Source organism: Amphiura filiformis, chromosome 16 (assembly GCF_039555335.1).
Source record: "Amphiura filiformis chromosome 16, Afil_fr2py, whole genome shotgun sequence".
Lineage (NCBI taxonomy): Eukaryota > Metazoa > Echinodermata > Ophiuroidea > Amphilepidida > Amphiuridae > Amphiura > Amphiura filiformis.
Genome location: NC_092643.1, coordinates 19158762 through 19178686, shown reverse-complemented (window position 1 = coordinate 19178686; position 19925 = coordinate 19158762).

Here is a 19925-nt window from a genome sequence, read left to right as displayed (position 1 = left end):
TTTGCTCTGTATAAAATTGGCCAGATCAGAAAATATCTTGATAAAAATTGTACTGAAATGCTTGTTCACGCTTTTATTACATGTCGCCTTGACCAATGCAATAGTCTTCTTTATGGTTTACCCGACTCACATATCTCCAAACTCCAACGAATTCAAAACTCGGCTGCCAGATTAATTTCGCTTACTAAGAAACGTGATCACATTACTCCAATCCTTCATGATTTACATTGGCTACCTGTGAAATACCGCATTATATACAAAGTTCTCCTCCTCACTTATAAATGTATTAATGATCTTGCACCTGTCTATCTACAAGAACTCATACAGCATTACACGCCTCCACGTAGTCTTCGATCGTCAACACAATTTCGTCTAACTAGCTCATCATATTCTACTCAGTATGGTCATCGCTCATTTTCTATTGCTGCCTCTGAACTTTGGAACAGTTTACCATTACATGTGAAAAACTCTCAGACTGTTAATCAGTTTAAAACATCTCTGAAAACTTATTTATTTAAAATTGCATACTAATGTTTATTTGTTATGTTTTTGTCTATGTATAATTTGTTTAAGCGCTTAGGGACTTTGGTGTAAAGCGCTATATAAGCATGGTTTATTATTATTATTATTATTACTTAAAAAACATTATGTTAAAATATTTGAACCCACGAAACACAGAAATGTTCTTAAAAAAAAAATTTCAAAACCTTTTAATAACATTTAAATGTCGGGTTATATAAAGGTCATGAAAACGTTTTTAAAACGTTATTGAAAATATTTTGGGCAAACATTTTTCGCAAAATATTTTTTCAACCCCAAACTAACATTCTGTTTAGAATGTTTTGTATCAAGTTTTCAAGAATGTTTTTGGAATGTTATTAAAACGTTTTTACACCCTTTATATAACCCGACATTTAAACGTTTTCTGTAAAACATTTTCGTTTGCTGAGCAGTAGATTATCAAAAAATGTTTTTTAAGGTTATGAAAACGTTTTATACTCTTAATAAACCCTTTATATAACCCGACATTTAAACGTTTTTTGACAACCTTTTATAACCTTTTGCGAATGATGACGAAAACGTTTTGTGTTTGCTGGGTCACGCCATTCCATAGATTGAGACAATGTTAAAATGCTTGACAGAGAAGACAGAGAGTACCCACGCTTAGTGAGGGAAGCCAAACAAATCAGAAGACACACGCTGCAACTCAACCGTGACCAGGGCCTCGAGATCCCGACACTGTACACCTCATTGATTAGACCTAAGGTCATCTCAGGTCAATCGTGAAGTTAATTCCTTCACAACATCTTTGGAATTCTCCTGATGAGGACGTGTGTCACACGACGTCGAATTATTAAGGTTAGTTCTCAATAATTTTGTGTTGAATGACTGTTTAAACTTTACCTGCAACTATGAAGTAATCATTGTCTTCAAAAAGGCCAAAAAACAAGTTTGTTTCCTGTAGCGCGCGCATTTCGTTTTTGGCGGCTATTGTGCGCATATGAATTTTAGTTTTCACTTTAAAAAAAACACTACGGCCCATTTCACAAAGACTTACGATCGATCTTACGATTGATTTAATAGGGGATTACGTGTGGTAAATCAATCGTAAGATCAATCTTAAGCTGGGTCCAAAAAGTCAAATGCGAAATGCGTATTTTTTTTTTATCCATGTCTTGAAATGGGGGAAAATACCCTTTTCGTGGCAAATTGGAATGCGAATTTACAGTGGGTTTCACCGACACACATACACACAAAATCATATTTCTTCATATTCAAGAATATTTATATTATTTATTTGTTGTGTAATGTGTGAAACATGTGTTGTTGTTTTTTTGGCCTAATGGGAATAGAGTAATCCTTGTACAGATTCTTTGGGCCAATTATAGAAAAATGGCACACCAACCCATGCCAATCATAAACACGCCTAGCCCGATTTTCCTAAAATGAGAATTTTAAAAAATAACTCGAACCCCACTCACCTTTCTTGATTTACTTCTGCATGTATAATAGCACACACTTACCAAAGTAATGACACATATTCATGAGTAGCCATTTTGATATTTTAATTGGTATACGCCATTACAACATACCGAGTATAGAATTAAAACAATATCATGACAATCAAAGACAACAAACGCACTTGTTAAAAATTAATCTTATCCTATTTATATTGATAATTGTGTCTTTTATGCGTGCCAAGTGCATTTACTATGTAGATTTTCTTCGTTCTTTGTCTTCAAATCTGTTTCCCACTTCTCTTTCAATATATGCCATCATGCTTAGGGCCTGTGTAATAATTATGAGCCCCAATAATTATGGGGGATAAAATTTCCGAACAGCCCGCCAATAATCACTTGACCCCCTCCTCTCGGCCTGCCAAAAATTGCTTGCCCCTCCCCCTTACACATGCCAAATTTTTGGGATCACAATTTGCAAACCTTAAATGGTGTCGATATATGTTGCGCAGCCAGCAGAAAAATTTGGATATTAAAGCGTAATGTTTTCCAAAGCCTTTTTAGATCGTTTTATTTAAAAGGCGCCCCATGAATGTGTGCAAAAATCGCTTGCCCCCCCAGCTGGCTAAAAATTGGACTCACTAAAAAAATGTTCACCCCACACATAAGCGTTCTAAAAATGCAGTTGTTTAACAAATAATCTGTTCTACTTGGGATATACCATTGGGTGTTTTTCTTAATTTTTTACTTAATATAGCAATATTCAATGACCTGAAACCACCAAAGTGGTGATTTTTATATCTTATATTTTTCAGTGTGGCTAGACTAGATAGTACTGTACCCAAATAAATATATAAAAAAACAGTGTTGCCAGAAAGATAGGCCTTTTTCCATAAAATAAGAGTTAAAAATGTTGAAAGGATTTTTTGGACCAGTTTTTCATGAACAAGTAGAATATTTATGAGGTAAAAATAAAAATCATGTATCCTGAGAACTTCCTGTGAGGGCGCTTTATTCAAAATGGCTGCCAAAATCCAATTAAAAGCAACTATACGGTTAAAAAGGCCGCATAAAAGATAAAATTGACTCGATTTTAAATTAGTATTGATGAAAGAAATGTATAACTAAGTCAAGGTATTAATAGAAAGGTACCAACAGGTCACAGTTTGGAACGCTTTTCAAAATGGCCGCCAAAATCCAATGAAAAGCAATATATATGGTTAAAATGGTCACTTATGAGGTATGATTGCAGTGGTTTAACGTCATAGGGGCAAGGGGGTACATGGCCCCCAATCGATCTGAATTAATTTTTAAAAATCGCATAGGAAAATGTGCCACCCATCGTGTTCGGTACCCCCCCCCTCATATGATAACCCACGCTACGCTACTGTATGACTGACCAGATTTTGGTTTAGCATTGATGGCAGTAATGTATACGTCAAGATATAGGACGGTGTCAGGAGGTCACAGCTGAGGGCGCTTTTCAAAATGACCAACATAGTACCAGGCGGTGGTGGAAGCGATATCGCCATTTTTGACGTCGCCATTGGATTAACACATAATCATGAAATCTTCACAAACATTTGTTATGTGGTGTCAAAGCAAAATTATCTTACTCTAAAACCGTCGGGTACGACAAAGTACCCCACTGCAAGTATGTTAATTTTCCATTTGTAATTGCTAACCGTGTATTTGGAATGGGGCTGTCAGCCCTGTATCTTCGCCAGCCTCGTACGTCACGTGCTGCGTATCCTATGCCGCCTGATAGTAAACAGTTAAACTTAATCTTAATTAATCACTTAAAAGAGGTATAATTGACCAGATTTTGGGTTAATATCAGCCACAAAGCCACAGATAAAGTGTAAAAAAGAATGTAATAGTTGTCTTTCATAAGAGAATGTAATAGTTGTCTTTGATGAAAGAATTCAATAGTTGTCTTTGATCCTCACCTCTAAGCAAGTGTTTCAGAGTGCTATATAGCGAGCTAATAAGTCAAGATGGTCAAAAATGATCACCAAATCTCCAAAATGACCACCAGAGAATTGTCCCTATGTATTGACAAAGGGCAGAATATTATACACTCTTCTTGGTTTTACTGAATTCTTTTGTTGTGTGTTTATCTTCGGGATCACTCAGATCGATATCACTACATTAAGAAAATTATTCTTCATTATAATAGCTCCTGCTGTCTTCAGGCACCATCGTCTCAACCCACTTATGTTCCAGTTGTTCATTCCATCAATTTTTTAAAATGTCATAGTCACCGATGTCTGCTTGTTTCCTTGTTTTGTGAAAAGGTTGCATTAACTGTGCGACGAAAAGAAGATAGCTGTACTTTAAGTCTGCTAAAACGTTTTCCTTCTTTGACACCAATAGACTATGAATCAGTTCAAATATTAGTCTGCTTTGGAAGACTAAAGTGGAACTTTTCGCAATTTTGGGTTTTTACTGGGGGCAACAGGTGGGGACAAGAGTTCTGACTGGGGGCATTTGCCTCCCCATGCCCCTCACTGATGGGAATAAAGGTAATTCAGGCCCTCCAATACGTAAAAATATGTGAATTCGTAGGTCCAAATAAATTATGGGAATAGGGATAACCCTTTAATGTGGTACTACACCCCCTGATAAATTTTGTGACTAATTTTGCACTTTTCTCACAAAATAACTAGGGCAAGGAATCCAATTACTTCATTGAAATTTCAGTGATTCAAGACAAGTGGTTCATTATATATGTTAAGAAATGTGGTACATTCTAGCGGTACCTCTTTTCTTATCATAAATAACGTACCGCTTGTTTGAGTCACTGAAATTCCAGTGTAGTAACTATAATAATTATACATAACTTTTGTTACCAGTGTGGTATTATTATTTGAGAAAATGCAAAAATTGTCACAAATTTATCAAGGGGTGTAGTACCACCTTAACATAAGTTCAATTAATATTGCGTGGGAATGGTGTACATGCGTTTTCGTCGATTTCCTGGAAGTGGCACGGTTGTAATGAGCAATTGTTTACAGTTTAAGTTTAAACGAAAGTAATGGCGGCCAGGGGCCTTTACACGGACGTGATTATGCTTGACCTTCAAAAAGCTTTCGATACGCGTGAATCACGATATTCTTTACAGTAGTAGTGTGGGTGCAATTATTTAAGGTTTGAAACTATTTTAAAGTGTTGCGATTTGGTAGTTCACAGCAGCTTGCGAATGGTAGTCAGCTTTGGCAAAAAATCGCATTGTTCATTTCACAGCGAGTGTGTAGAAGAATTCAAATATCACATATATACTTTTGTTGGCCATGTGGTTCTTGAGTTATGTTGTAGGAGGGCTGAAACACCTGCAGCACTTACATAAACGTACATAACTCATTAACAACAATAAATCAAGCAAGGTTTGAAAGTATGTGGTTTGTAGAATGAACTTTTGCGAAACATAATATATTGATTTACATAATGAAAATCGATATTTTTTGGCTGCTTCAACCAACAGTACCTTGTCTACCCTTAATGTTATTAAGAACGCTACTTCTCGGCCAGAGTTTCTATAGACCCTTTAGCACCTTGTTTAACAAATTGTTTGTCACTTTGACTATGCGACATCATCCTGCTATCATTATGATGTAACACAGAAATCAAAACATGCATGTAGATGCAAAGCACAAACCAAATGGCGAGTTTTATTCTCAACATTGGAACATGCATATATTATTAGTGAAGAACAATAATTAGGACTGTACAAAAATGATCATTCATTCTCCTGTGCACCTGTGCTCATTACTTCCAAGGTGCATAGTTCTCACACAAGGTAGAGGGCATTGTACTTTTCGAGTATTTCAAGTACGAAACTTAATAAAGTAATGTAGAGGAATTCTTCCCTGGATATCTTTAGATGTACCGGCAATATTTTAGCATCTAATAGTGGAATTCAACCAACTTGAGTCTCTGTGACCGACCGTGTGACTGCTCACCCCGAGAAAAAACGGTCTACTGTCTTTGGATTTGTGGCCTCATCAAGTCACCATAATGCTACGCAGGATGTATTCATCCTGGATCTTGGATAAAGGCGTACAAGTAAAAGAAGAAATGTGCATCAGAGATCGGTTGAATTAGGAGGTTCGATGTAAGCATCCCAGCCTGTTACTCTTAACTCTTGTGGCCACATTAGGATTGTAAAGCCTTTATATATGAAAGCCATCACTTTAGATCAAGATTCAAGATGCTACATCCTACCCATTTACATGTAAATGCTCACCCTTTTGGTCAAATGTATGCGTGGAGACCTCATTTCAGCTCCTTAGTGCTTTTCTCAATTTGAAATAACTACTTCGCCGTAGAAGACTTCACTAGTATTGTCGGAAGTGGTATATACATATAACTATATGTGCTTTTCAGTTATGACCTCGCTATACGGCCGGCGGAAGTCATGCAATACTTAAGAACATCTTCGCCGTAGAATCCGGGGTTCATCTTCACCCATCAGTATACTAATATGTTACAAAAGAGTTGCTGAAAGGGCACCCCCAAAACGGTGGCACATCACCGTATACCTTTAACCAGGAAGACCCCCTCCGGATTCGAGGGGGTGTGTTTACGCAGTTGCATCGCCACTTCACCATACTAACAAATCGCCCTTCCACTCGTGTGTACTTAGTATACGCCCTGCGAAATTAGGTATAGCGCAGGATTCGAATCTACCACAGCGAAATCAAACATGGTAGCTCATGGTGTTACTCTCAACTGCAAACGAAACAGACTATTATAGTCAGAAGGTAGTAATGAATGTTTGTGGTTTACCATTGCAGCTAATCAGAACACGTCTGTTAGAAGACAATAATGGCTATTCAATGAAAACCTTTGGCCTCTTCACGCCGGCTTCAACGTATCATAGTGCAATTTTGTCCACGGCAAATTCACCGTGACCTTTTCAGCCATAACCCCGCTTAGTGAAGATTAATCCGAGATATGCAGTACTAAACCATTATGGTAATCGATTGTCCAATGCAAATTCTTTACCACGTGATTAATCCAATGAGCTGATTTATTCAGCTGAAGAGAGACATATAGTCTGGCTGCAAACACCATATTTTGGGGGTTAGATGGTTTTGGCAGTTAAAGTTTGTTTTTTTGCTGATTATTGATCTTTGAGTAGTGTAGAAAAAGATTCTGTGGGACGTAAAATCGTCACCCACGTAACTCTGAAATAGTCAGTTTGGTATGTCCTTCTGCTCCTTATTGTCAGTTTGGTATGTCCTTCTGCTCCTTCAACACAAATACCTGAGAATTGTAGGTATAATTGTACGATCATACTGCAGTTACTGTCCGTTTTCCTATACACAATACACAGTGCTCTTTCCCATTGACGCGTGACCCCTACAAATAGCCCTACGTTAAAAGTATGGGGATATGACTAGTTAACGTCGCTGTGTGAAAAATAACCGGCCAATATTAAAAGTACTCTTCTAAAGTTCTAGAAAATATAGTTTTTAACATGTCCTAAATTTTTAGCTAATTTAGATGTTTGGAAATATTCGTACTTTGGTGTTTTAGTTATTGTTGTAGGTAATAGTACATTGCCTAGTTAACGTCGCTGTGTGAAAAATAACCGGCCAATATTAAAAGTACGCTTCTAAAATTCTAGAAAATATAGTTTTGTAACATGTCCTAAATTTTTAGCTAATTTAGATGTTTGGAAATACTCGTACTTTGGTGTTTTAGGAAGGATATGTAAACGAGAGATAACACCAAAAAATATGAAGAAATTATTTCCAACCCGTGTTAAGTCAACAATCATTATGTTGCTCATTTTCAAGAATGCTGGTTTACAAAAAGCACGCCATTGTCTCATTTCGTGAACAAAGGTACACATACCATTGTTTCCTTTCGTTTCCTTTATAATCGGTTACCCAACTGAAGCTATGAATACCAGCTTTATTGCGATATCGCACATGAAAACAGACACTTGTGCACAACCAGAGAAGATCCGATTTAATCAGTTGAGCTGTTTCAATGAGTGTTATCTTGGTTTAATAGCTTTTAATGGGGTTAAGTCCTGCAAAGGTCGAGATGAATTCTACTGTAGACATGACTGCATCATGTACTCTTTGAAAATACACATTCAAAGTGTATGAAGATTCAATGATTACTATGCCAAGGGAGTAATTTGAGTAGTAGCCTACATTGATTAAATGGGACATTTCAACCATTTGGGCGATTTATGGAGTGACTTCTTCAAATCACATGCACCAGCAGTGTTTAAACATCACATGAATCTGACAAAATATCGGTATAAGAAGAAGCTAGAAAAAATTCCTTTGACATGGACGACTACGGTGATCTTCCCCACACTTGACTTCCAGGAACACTGTCTTTACTGTGGGGAAGTGTGTGAAGTTCAAAAGATTCAAAGCATCCAGACAGATGGAAGTCTGCCTAGTTGTGCATATCTACACATGAACTTGATGGCAAAACTTAAAAAGAGTATCTGATAGCAAAATGCGCGGATCGTGGTGATAGCTGGGCAAATGAAATAAGAGGACGTTTAGAAACCTCTGTGAGTGATCTTCACGCGATGGAAGCTATCTAGGCATCACAGAGACCATGTGCCTCAAGGAAGAACAAATGATTAATTGTGTTTTCAATTGATTGAGTGTCCCAGGTAAAGTAGAAATAGAACAAACAAACAAACAAACTGTATGACAAAGTTTCTTAGTGACAAAAGCAATACACGGTGATGCAACGGATGAAGTCCTAAAACATGCTGTAGATGTCCTATCTGGTGATAAGAGTCGCGTTTGGAATCCTGCTGAATCGTATCAGGAATGCTGCACACATTTTGAAATCACATTAACTCGTGCTGATTTTAGGCGACTCAGTGAAGAACTCCAAAGAAACTTTGCCGGAGATCTTCTAGGTTTTTTTTATCGCAAGGTTATTCTAGTACTGTTCGTGCAACTTTAACGCAAGAGAAAGGTGAAGATATAATGAAACTGTTATAGGCAGTAGCATCCGAAGAATAGCCAAACAGGTAGTACGAGCGTGCAAAGACATTCGCATTAATAAGTCACACTACAGCATCCCTATCGACAAGGATCTGGTTGCATAATCAGTGTCTGACTCAGACACGCTACAACTTTGCCAAAGTTGAAGAAGTTCTTGTCAGCTTTGATGATTGGCAACATCTTCTGCAAAAGCAAGCAACGGATTTTCAAGTGGCATTGGGTGTTTTTCAGAGATTCATAGATGATTATAATCATCTGTTCGACACTTCAAGAATTTCGGCTTCAGTTGCAGGTGCTGTTGATATTAGTCGTCAAGGAATTGAAGACGCTCAGGAAGGATTGGTGCAAGTTGGGCTGATAATTTGATACAGATATCAGTTCAGATATCACCAAAGTTGTTAATCCCTGGCTGACACTCAACACACTCCCTTGCAAAAAGTCTTCAAAAATGGCTATTCAATGAAAACCTTTGGCCTCTTCACGCCGGCTTCAACGTATCATAGTGCAATTTTGTCCACGGCAAATTCACCGTGACCTTTTCAGCCATAACAACGCTTAGTGAAGATTCATCCGAGATATGCAGTACTAAACCATTATGGTAATCGATTGTCCAATGCAAATTCCTTACCACGTGATTAATCCAAAGACATTTGGTGCGGACTGGGAGGTCCACTGTTGGTTCGCTACGCCTTTGTGGCTTCCAATGGTTATAGGGCATCGGCAACACTGACTGACGTAAAGATGTGTTCAAATAAGGTTTTGTTGCGAAGTCAAACAGATGTGACCAGTTTCCACTATAAACACCAAGGAGCTTATAAACCATAGAGCTGTAATAGATTACGTTCATGTGGTACCTTCTGTTCATGACAAAGGGGTTCTGCCATTAAATCAGTAAAACGCTTTACCATACCAGACAGGCGTCTATCAATAAGTGATCAAAAGAAAGTTTTGTGAAAACGCCTACTTGAGCGAGTGCTACCTTTTGTTCTTATATAGCCCACGGGTGTGATTGAGTAGCCGTCAATTAACAGTTATATCCTTTTGATTTCATTTGATTTGAGGAGAGGAGGGGAGATCGAGAGGGGAGGGGAGGAAAACAAAAGAAAAAAGAAAGAAGAGAGGCGGAAAGGGGATAGAAAAGGGAGAGGGAGTGATAGAGTGCAGACCTAAGAAAGAAGAAAATAATGTAGAGGAAGGAAAAGAAAAGAATGATTAAATAAATGTAATAATAGTTATAGAAACTCCACACATAACAGCACTGGGCAGCCATTCGATGATGCCAAAGCCTTTATGCTTTACGTAATTAAAAAACGCCCAGTTAAACACAATTCATCCAATTTCAAGAACTGGGCTTTGTGCGAGGATATTTAACGCAAAGGATATGTTCAAGTCAACGGTGAACTTTGCCGCACAGAGATTTTCGCAGGACAAGTAAATCAGGATATACATGAAGAAAATTGAGTGCAACAGAACATTGTTTTCAACAACAACAATAAGGTGGCTGTATGTTAAAGGCCCGTTCAGTGATTTGCTCATCTGGACAATCGTAAAAATTACCAAAATTCAGATTTTGGTACCTTTGTCATTATTTTCATAGATGTGCTAACATAGCCTGCTAGTGCATTTAAGACGAAATAAGGCATTTTACATGAATCTGTAATATTTATATACTGACAGTATAAATTAGCTATATGTATTTGAATGGGGCTTCTACTTCGTCAATACTGCTGTTTTCTTTATTTTTTGCCAAATTTTTCATTCCAAAAATATCAAATAACAATTTGAATGACTTATCCTTCACTTTTAAGGAATTAATAAATATATTTATTTTTTTACACTTGCGTTAGCATCACTGAATGGGACTTTAAGTAACAGTCCTAAACATTTTATTGATTCTAAGTGATTGTGTGCATTTATTTGAAGAATTATTATTAAATCCTACTTAACTTTTCATTAAAGATTCAGATACTGTTAACTTAATCAAACAGTGTGTTTTGTTGTGCTTTCTGAAGTGAATTTGGGTAAAAGGTGTTTTTGGCCTTGAGTCATATTCGACTCGTAACACATGGAAAAAGTATTATGAGCCCTACTTGTATTTCGTGATCCTAGCATCCTCTTCCACGAAAAAAGCTTATTCCCAAAATTTCAGTTGATTCCGATTTTGCGTTTGCGAATTATGCATGATTATGTGTAGTACATAGCTCCATAGCCAATGTGTTGTAAATTCGTTCTGGTACATAAACATGTACATTATGTACCCAGAGGTTTCCAGTAATATAAAAATCTCAACTTTTTTGGAGAAAAGTGGGGAGATGCGGCTGTGGATCACGAAATGCCCTTTTAAAGACCCATAATTATGTGCTTTTCAGTTATGACCTCGGTATACACCGGAAGTCATGCAATACTTGAGAACATCTTCGCCGTAGAAGACTTCGCTGGTATTGTCGGAAGTGGTATATACATATAATTATGTGCTTTTCAGTTATGACCTCGGTATACGCCGGAAGTCATGCAATACTTGAGAACATCTTCGCCGTAGAAGACTTCCCTGGTATTGTCGGAAGTGGTATATACATAAAATTATGTGCTTTTTGGGCGGGTGCAGCGTGCCGCACCCGCCCTGTATTCTCTGACTATTGACCTACTTTTTCACATGCCGCAGTGTTGAGAAAATATTCGTGCCGGTTATATCCCAAACCCACAGAGGTGATAATTTACGGCGAGTTTTGTAATTATTACTTGATTTTGATATGTAAGTAATACGATAAAGTCGTCATAGGCAGTAATGTGTTTGTATTAAAAAAAATAAAAAAATAATTATTTAAGTAATAGAAATACTATTTGGAAATTGCAGCAAGATTTGCAGATGTTTTTATTTGAACAGTACCAGTTCACCAGTTTTGCTAGTTTTCCTAATCTTTGGGCTAAATTAACAGCATCGTGAAGGTCATATATATCATTTTATACTGACAGCTTCTGTATGGACTTAAATGCAGCTTGTATGTACATTGTGTTCAGTGTGTACATAGGCTATTTACTTTTCAAATCTTGTGACAAATTGTGCTTGATGCTGCTTGTATAAGGTATTATAGACAAATTATTAGAATGCATGTGCACCAGTAGAAATGGCCCAGGTTGAATAAAATGAATAAACATGTGAATGAATATTTTATTCCCTGGATTATTTTTGTTGGGACAAAATAATGATATAGTTTAAAGCTTTGAATTACAGTTATGTTAATCATAATAAAGTTAAAAAGTTAAAAAATAATATCGAAATATTGTAAAATCAAAGTTTTCCCCTCGTAAGTTGTATCAAAACAACATATTGAGGAAATTGATATGACAGATTTTTAAACTTTGATATGGAAAGATACCCCAGCCCTGTTTTCTCACCAGAGAAGATGAGCAGAAGTCTTTCAATCTGATGATAAAAAAACTCTAGGTATGATTACGAAAATGTTTTAAATAACTATTATCTACAAAAGTTTTATAACAATGTTTTATATAAAATGTTAACATAAAACGTCTTCTGTTATGATGAGAAGGGTTAATATAAAAACAGGGAAAATCTGTTCCAACTGACCAGCAGAGAATACAGGATAAGCAATAGATAAGATTAATGACACAACCTCCAATGGGGGAATAACAAACGTATAAACGTATAAAGTTAAAAACTCTTTTAACCTTGTTTATACGTTTTGTGTTATTCCCCCATTGGAAATCGATGTTGTGTCATATTTTCCCTGTTTTTAATTGTGAAGACTTACTCATTCTTTCATTTCTCTTGACAATTTTTCATTTGCCCGCCCTGTTCCTTTTAAAGGAATTTTTATTAGTTATGACCTCGGTATACGCCGGAAGTCATGCAATACCTGAGAATATATTCGCCGTAGAAATAGTGATGTCACATGACTAATTACCATAGCTATGTGCTTACACTGGGGTTTTTTTTTGGCTTACACATGTACATCATTACTTCTACCGTGCGAATTTGATTCACTATACACCAGATGATGTGCGTAAAGAATTTACTAGATTCTGGGATTTCCCTTTGTCGGCCGTGTAATGGAATAGGGTTATTTTAAAACATTAAAACGCTCACAAAATCACAAAAACAAACAAGTATGTTTATAAATTATACTTGTTACAGTCTATCAAAGTCCAGGTTTGCCAGTGAGTGAACCTCACTATTAAACTTACCTTATTAAATTAACTTAAACTCGATTTCATTATCTAAATCAGTTATATAAAAATAACACTTTGATGTTTTGTAAAAGTTTATTCTACAAATCATATACTTTGAAAACTTTATTGTTGTGAATGAGTTATGTATGTTTTGCCAAAACTTACTACCATTCGCAAGATGCTGTGAACTACCAAATCGCAACAGTTTAAAATATTTGCTAACCTTAATGCAATAAGAACGTTAATCATTATTGATTGAATGACGCCATTACGATTTTCCTAAGCAGACGTTTCAAAGATCAACACAAATCGAGTACAAAGTTTTCTGAAATTGACTTTAATTGTGTGTTATATCTCACATTAGGAAATGAATTTGGAGAAAACCCTCTGTTAATAAAATACTATGCTGAGCCACCAGCCTAGGTGGCTCACGATCCAGTAATTTCAGATGATTGAGCTCAGTAATACATCAAAGAATGTCTTCCAATTCATGAAAACAGTCGGTGTGCCCCAAGGCTCAATATTGGGGCCCCTTCTTTTTATTTTATTCATAAACGATCTTCCCAACGCAATCAACAAAAGTAAGGTAGTCCTATATGCTGACGACACTGCAGTTTTGTTTAGTTCAAACAATAAGTCTGATATTGAGCATGTTTTAAACCAGGATCTAGACCATATTTCTAAATGGGATGAACACCAACAAATTAACACTTAATGCCTCTAAAACAAAGGTTATGACTTTTGGAACACACCAAATAACTAGAAAAATGGGTGACTTGGAAATAAAAATCAATAATGAAATTCTTGAGAATGTGAATGAGTTTAAATATCTTGGTATGTGGTTTGACCCGCAACTTAAATGGGATAAGCATGTTGAAAAAATGGCTGGCAAAATATCACAAAAACTTGGAGTTTTAAAAAGGTTAAGTTGGTATATTGATCAATACACTCGTAATATTTTATGTAATGCTATCATCTTGCCTCACATCGACTACTGTTGTACAATTTATTAATCAGATTTAAGTCTTACAGAACAGAGCAGCCAGACTGACTCTTGGGTGTAAAGTTAGGGATTTCCATGTGAAGGATTTGTACAAACAACTCAATTAGATGAAGTTAAATCAGCGGGCTGATTGTTTTAGAATTAGTCTTATGTATAAATGTATTAATAATGTGGCTCCTGAGTACCTGAGGGACAACATTCACTCACAAATAAACATTCACTCATACAACACTAGATTTGTTGCAAATAAAAATGGTTTCCATTCTACTGTTCATACTGAAACTGGTAAACGTTCCTTCAGGTACTCTAGAACAACAGCATGGAATAACCTCCCTGACAATTTAAAACAAATTAGCAATATTATTAATTTTAAAAAGTCGCTCAAGGAGCACATTTTACAAACCTAACTAGTCTATCCTGTTTATAGTCTCATGTGTTTTAATCTTTTAAATATTTTATGGTATTACTCAGTATATATTATGTAGTTTGTAATTTTATAATTTTGTTTTGTTTTATATCTTGTATTTACAATTGGTGCAATGACTTTCTAAGTGTATTCTACATTTATTTCTTTGTAAATCATTTGTTTATATGTTTTATTGTATCGAGGGCCCCAGTGGAAAGCAGTGCTTGCATGATCAGGGTTTACCCTCGTTAAAGATGTCATTAAATAAATAAATTTAAAGAAAAAAAAAACAAATAGATAATCAGCTTATCGGATTAAAAGCTTAGAGGGAAGGTCTTGCTGCTCAGCGAGTGTTTGTAATTATCAGAAAGTTTTCTCCAAATTCATTCTCTAATGAAGAGGTAGGTATTTTTGTTCTGTATTCTGTATTAAAATTGGGATTTTTTTAGCTCTGATCTCAAATATTTTTGGCTCGTACATCAAATTCTATCCCCGAATCCGATTACTTGAGCAGCTCAGAAATGATGATAACAAACAAAAAATTTGAACACTAAATGTCACTAAATACAACAAATGGCGCACTGAGTTTTTGTACTAATTTCAAATATATTTCCTCCGGTACGAGTCGTGTATGGATCAGTTATGCTCTAGCTGCTCTAGTCCAATGACCACTCATTAGAGAATGAATTTGGAGAAAACCTGATGATAATTACAAACACTCGCTGAGCAGCAAGACCTTCCCTCTAAGCTTTTAATCCGATAAGCTGATTATCTATTTGTTTTCATGAATTGGAAGACATTCTTTGATGAATTACTGAGCTCAATCATCTGAAATTACTGGAGCGTGAGCCACCCAGGCTGGTGGCTCAGCATAGTATTTTATTAATAGAAGGTTTTCTTCAAATTCATTTCCTAATGTGAGATGAAACACACAATTAAAGTCAATTTCAGAAAACTTTGTACTCGATTTGTGTTGATCTTTGAAACGTCTGCTTAGGAAAATCGTAATGGCGTCATTCAATCAATATTGATTAACGTTCTTATTGTATTAATGCTCTGCGTGCTAGCCATGCACTTCAACAGAAAAAGTTGGAAGTTTTGAAATATTTTCTCAAAATATCAAGAGCTATCTTAAGAACTACTGAACCAATACTAGGCTTGTTTGTACTCATTTTAATGCATTTTTCAATCTGATTCCAAATATGGTCATGAAAATTTACATTTCTGAAATTTTTTAATTTTAAATTTTTTTTTGAAGCATGCCGTCTGCAGTCGACACCCGCGTGAAGAGAGTTAAGGTTAGCAAATATTTCACGTGGTTTTACAAAAGAGGAATCTGATTGAGATTACATAATAATAAAACAATTTTGTAGAGACTAGTACCGCCATGATCCTAAATCATCGAAGCACAAGACCTATAAATAAACAAAGCTGTTCCCAGAAATATTCAGCTGAATGCATATAGGTGACCAGCTCCAACAAAACCCGACACAAGTCACCAGGCATGTTTTTGAGTTATAAAATATGCCTTTAAAGATGGCTTTCCTATAAAAAAAAATGAAATTTTGGAATTCTTAATTGAATGGTACCGTATTTGACTGTGGGACTAAGTGGACTTTCAAATCCTTGAAAGTACTTATTAAAAAGAGGTTTATTTAATCAATAAATAACAGTTGAACTATGATAACCCCTATTCAATCCTGTGTAAGGCTGGAAACTAATTGGCCCATTACTTACAATAGCAATTTGGCAAAAATATTATCCATATCTTGCTATTTATATAATTTTGGTATCATTTTAAAGCTTATTGTTTAGTACTAACATTTTCATTCAAATCTTGAATTATCAAAAATGCGACTTGTTCCTGGTTTTGACAGAGCGGGTCACAATTATTATTAGTTTCTTGTTATACATGTGCGCAGAATTTTAATTAACCTTGTTCCGGGTCTTGTTCAAGTGCTGGAAATGTTTCGAGGTAATCTTTCGAGTATTTTCACAGTAAAAGTAACTCATGACACATTTGGTTTGTTTGTTTAATTATTGTTTGTCTTTTCAGGAACAGCAGGCAAACAAATATAACAATGACATTTAAAATACATAACTTGAACTGACTTATTATAGTTGTAAGAAATGATTCTTGCATAGTTTTGCAAATATTCAGAATTTCATTGATGATCATTCTTGTATAACAATAAATAAGCGACAAATATAGAAAATAGCAGCTCAGTGGGTGAAAAAATTAGAATTTTGTTCATTTCTAACAGCCAAAAATGGTAAAATTAAAACGATTGAGTGGTATGTTGTAGTAATGTTTCACCTTGGCTAGTTTGCGACTCTCACCTCATATGTGATGCGATCAAGCAAAATCAGTTGGAACTCGGAAATATTAAATTTTCAGTTTCTTATAGGATAATAAAAAGCATTTACATAGCTTGATTTTGCAGAAAGCTCCATTGAAATTGAACAAGCAGTTCCAAAGATATGACCAATTAAAGAGCTTCCAAAACAAGAGGAAACCAAAGTAAATACTTACTTTGTTTGGCTATATCTCAAAATCAATATTTCGGAGCTCCGCAAAATAAGCAAGTTGACACATGCGCTGGAATGCATCAGTGAAGCGGTGGGTTCGTTCCCCAAGCCAAGACAATCAATGGGGTTTCATCTTCATTTAAATTTTTAGAACCTTGATTCTTGTTCCGTGTGGAATATAGATATTTTGTTTTGGATGGATTTTTTTCTTTTTTCCCAAAAAAAGGAAAGTATCAATAATCTAGTGCTAATATCGTATGCGGTAGTGACTACTATGAACATTTCATAAATGGAATGTTAAACATAATCATTTAAAAATTCAACGCCAAACTTTTTCTAGGAAAGTTGTTTTATGTTCATCCCCGCGTTAATTGGCCTTGGATCAATCTATGGTGGGAAGGGCAGATATCAAACCAAATTGTGTGTTACATAAAAGTCAATTTCATCGTTTACAGTTGATTCAAAATACAGCTGCTCGTCTTGTCACACAACCATCCAGTCACATAACCCCAATTTTATCTGATTTACATTGGCTGCCAGTTCATTTGAGACTCCAGTATAAGCTCCTTCTTCTCACATATCGCGCTGTTCATGGATCTGCACCATCATACATCACTGAACTTATTCATCCATATAATCCACCACGCACAGGCTTACGCTCAGCTAACAAAAATCTTCTTGTTGAACAAAAAACATCCCGGTCATGGGGGGACAGGGATGTTTTCATAATATTTTGTTGTTGTTTGGTTTCATTGCTATTTTTGTTTGAGCTCTTTGTTGCGCCATGAGTGCTTATTGCAGATTTGTGCGCGATAAAAATGTTCATTATTATTATTATTATTATTATTAATTTCTTCGTGATCTAAGAAATGTTGCACGTATGGGTGGGCAAAATTGTCTAAAACATAAAAATCATATTTAAAAGATATGACTGTAACCGTATTTTGCCAGATTTTTCAGTCGTGACGTTACGAGACCCTATCGAATAAAATTCTGCCCTCCGTAAGGTACCATGGGGAAATTCTTAAAATACAATAAAACAGGTGATAGGTATTAATGGTTGTGGAATCGAAACAGAGACCTGTCGCACTGTTACTTAGAACTTAGAACCAAACAACATATCTGACATTTCAATTGTTATACCGTTCCGGTTATTGAGTTTATTCGATAGGGTCTACCACCCTAATTGTGTATACGGTATAGTCACGTTACCTATCCTTGCAGTTGAACTTTGCGTATGATACACCCTTTTGCCTTGTGACTACGTGTACAGGGTGTCCCTGAAGAACTGTATCGTCGGAGACTTAATTGTTTGGGTATTTTAACGCCACAACTAAACATAACTAAATAACTAGTGTAGTTGAGGAATAAATCAGCTATCACATACTTTTTGAATTATGACAATTAACCACACCCTTTTTAAAATATAACGAATTTTACGAAACTCCCTCATTTTCAAACCTTTCCACAGATTCAAGTATCGATCGATGATCTGTATTCGGAGTACTAATCACAGCGCATCATTCATCAGGCGTCTTTTGTCATTGATAGATATTTGACTCCGTGGAACGGATTAAATATGAGGTAGCTTCGAAAAACGATGCGGTCAATTGTAAAAAAAAAAGGATGTGATAGCTGATATATTCCTCAACCACATCAGTTATTTAGTTATGTCTGGTTTTTGCGTTAAAATACCCAAAAAATAAGTTCTTTCAGGGACACCCTAATCTTAGCTGTTTCATTGGAGGAATACATAGTGTAGAATCGATAGGACTCGATTGAGTGTTTTAAACGAAAACCTTTATTTTAGGATGTTGAATAACCAAAATATGAAATTTAATAAATCCGTCTCCTGTAGGTAAGCCATCGTTCGCCCCCGTTTATTTTCGAACAAAATCACTTGAGCTGATGAACATTAATTATTATCATATTCAGAACAGTACAAAAATACCTGTTTCACTTTCTGTACATTTACATTTGACCGTGAAATCAATTGAGCGGAATTCAACAAATTGTTGTTGTATGCTAAACAAAAACATCCCTGATACCACGCATTTGTGCGACCTTTCTCACAAACAAATTCGATAAACAGGGCGTTAATTCCTTTTTGTCACCCTGGGATATTGGCAAACTGAGGTAGCAAACATGTTGATATTGCCTAATTACATAACATAAGTATGACGGTGACAAGAAGAGGGGGAACTTTATATATTTTTGTTTCCCGTGTTCTCTGCCTTCTTTATATCCCTTCCTTTCTTATCTTCTGTTTCTTCTACTTCTAGATCTTTTGCGATGGATGTTTAGAAATCCATAAACAGACAAAAGAACAAATGTTTTCTATAAGATTTCGAAAAAAAAGATGCACTGGGAAAATGTATCTACATCATTGCATAAAAGCACAAAAAAGAATCGTTTGGTCTTATATTAATTTGCCAGTCCAAGTAAATGATGATTTGCATGCACATTAATTTGATAGTCCAAGTAAATGATGTCTAAAGGCTGACAAAACAAAGAAAATTAATATATTATTGTAAAAATCAAAAATTTGTAAATTTTTACAGGCAAAATACACACAAATCATTGGATATGGGAATTCCACCATTCCTATTTGCATATTCACTTGCATATAGTGTCTTACGTCCGCATAATTGCAAAACAAAAAACAATATCCTTTTGACTTTGAAAACTAATTGCTTCAAAAAATAACAAATAAATGACAATATCAATTTGTTTCATAGTTGGTTTTTTAAAGGGGTAAAATTCAATTGTAATTGCATAAAACGCCAAATCATGCGAATTACGCTACGATCAGATAAGCACAAACAACATTTTACGCTTGCTTGCATTCA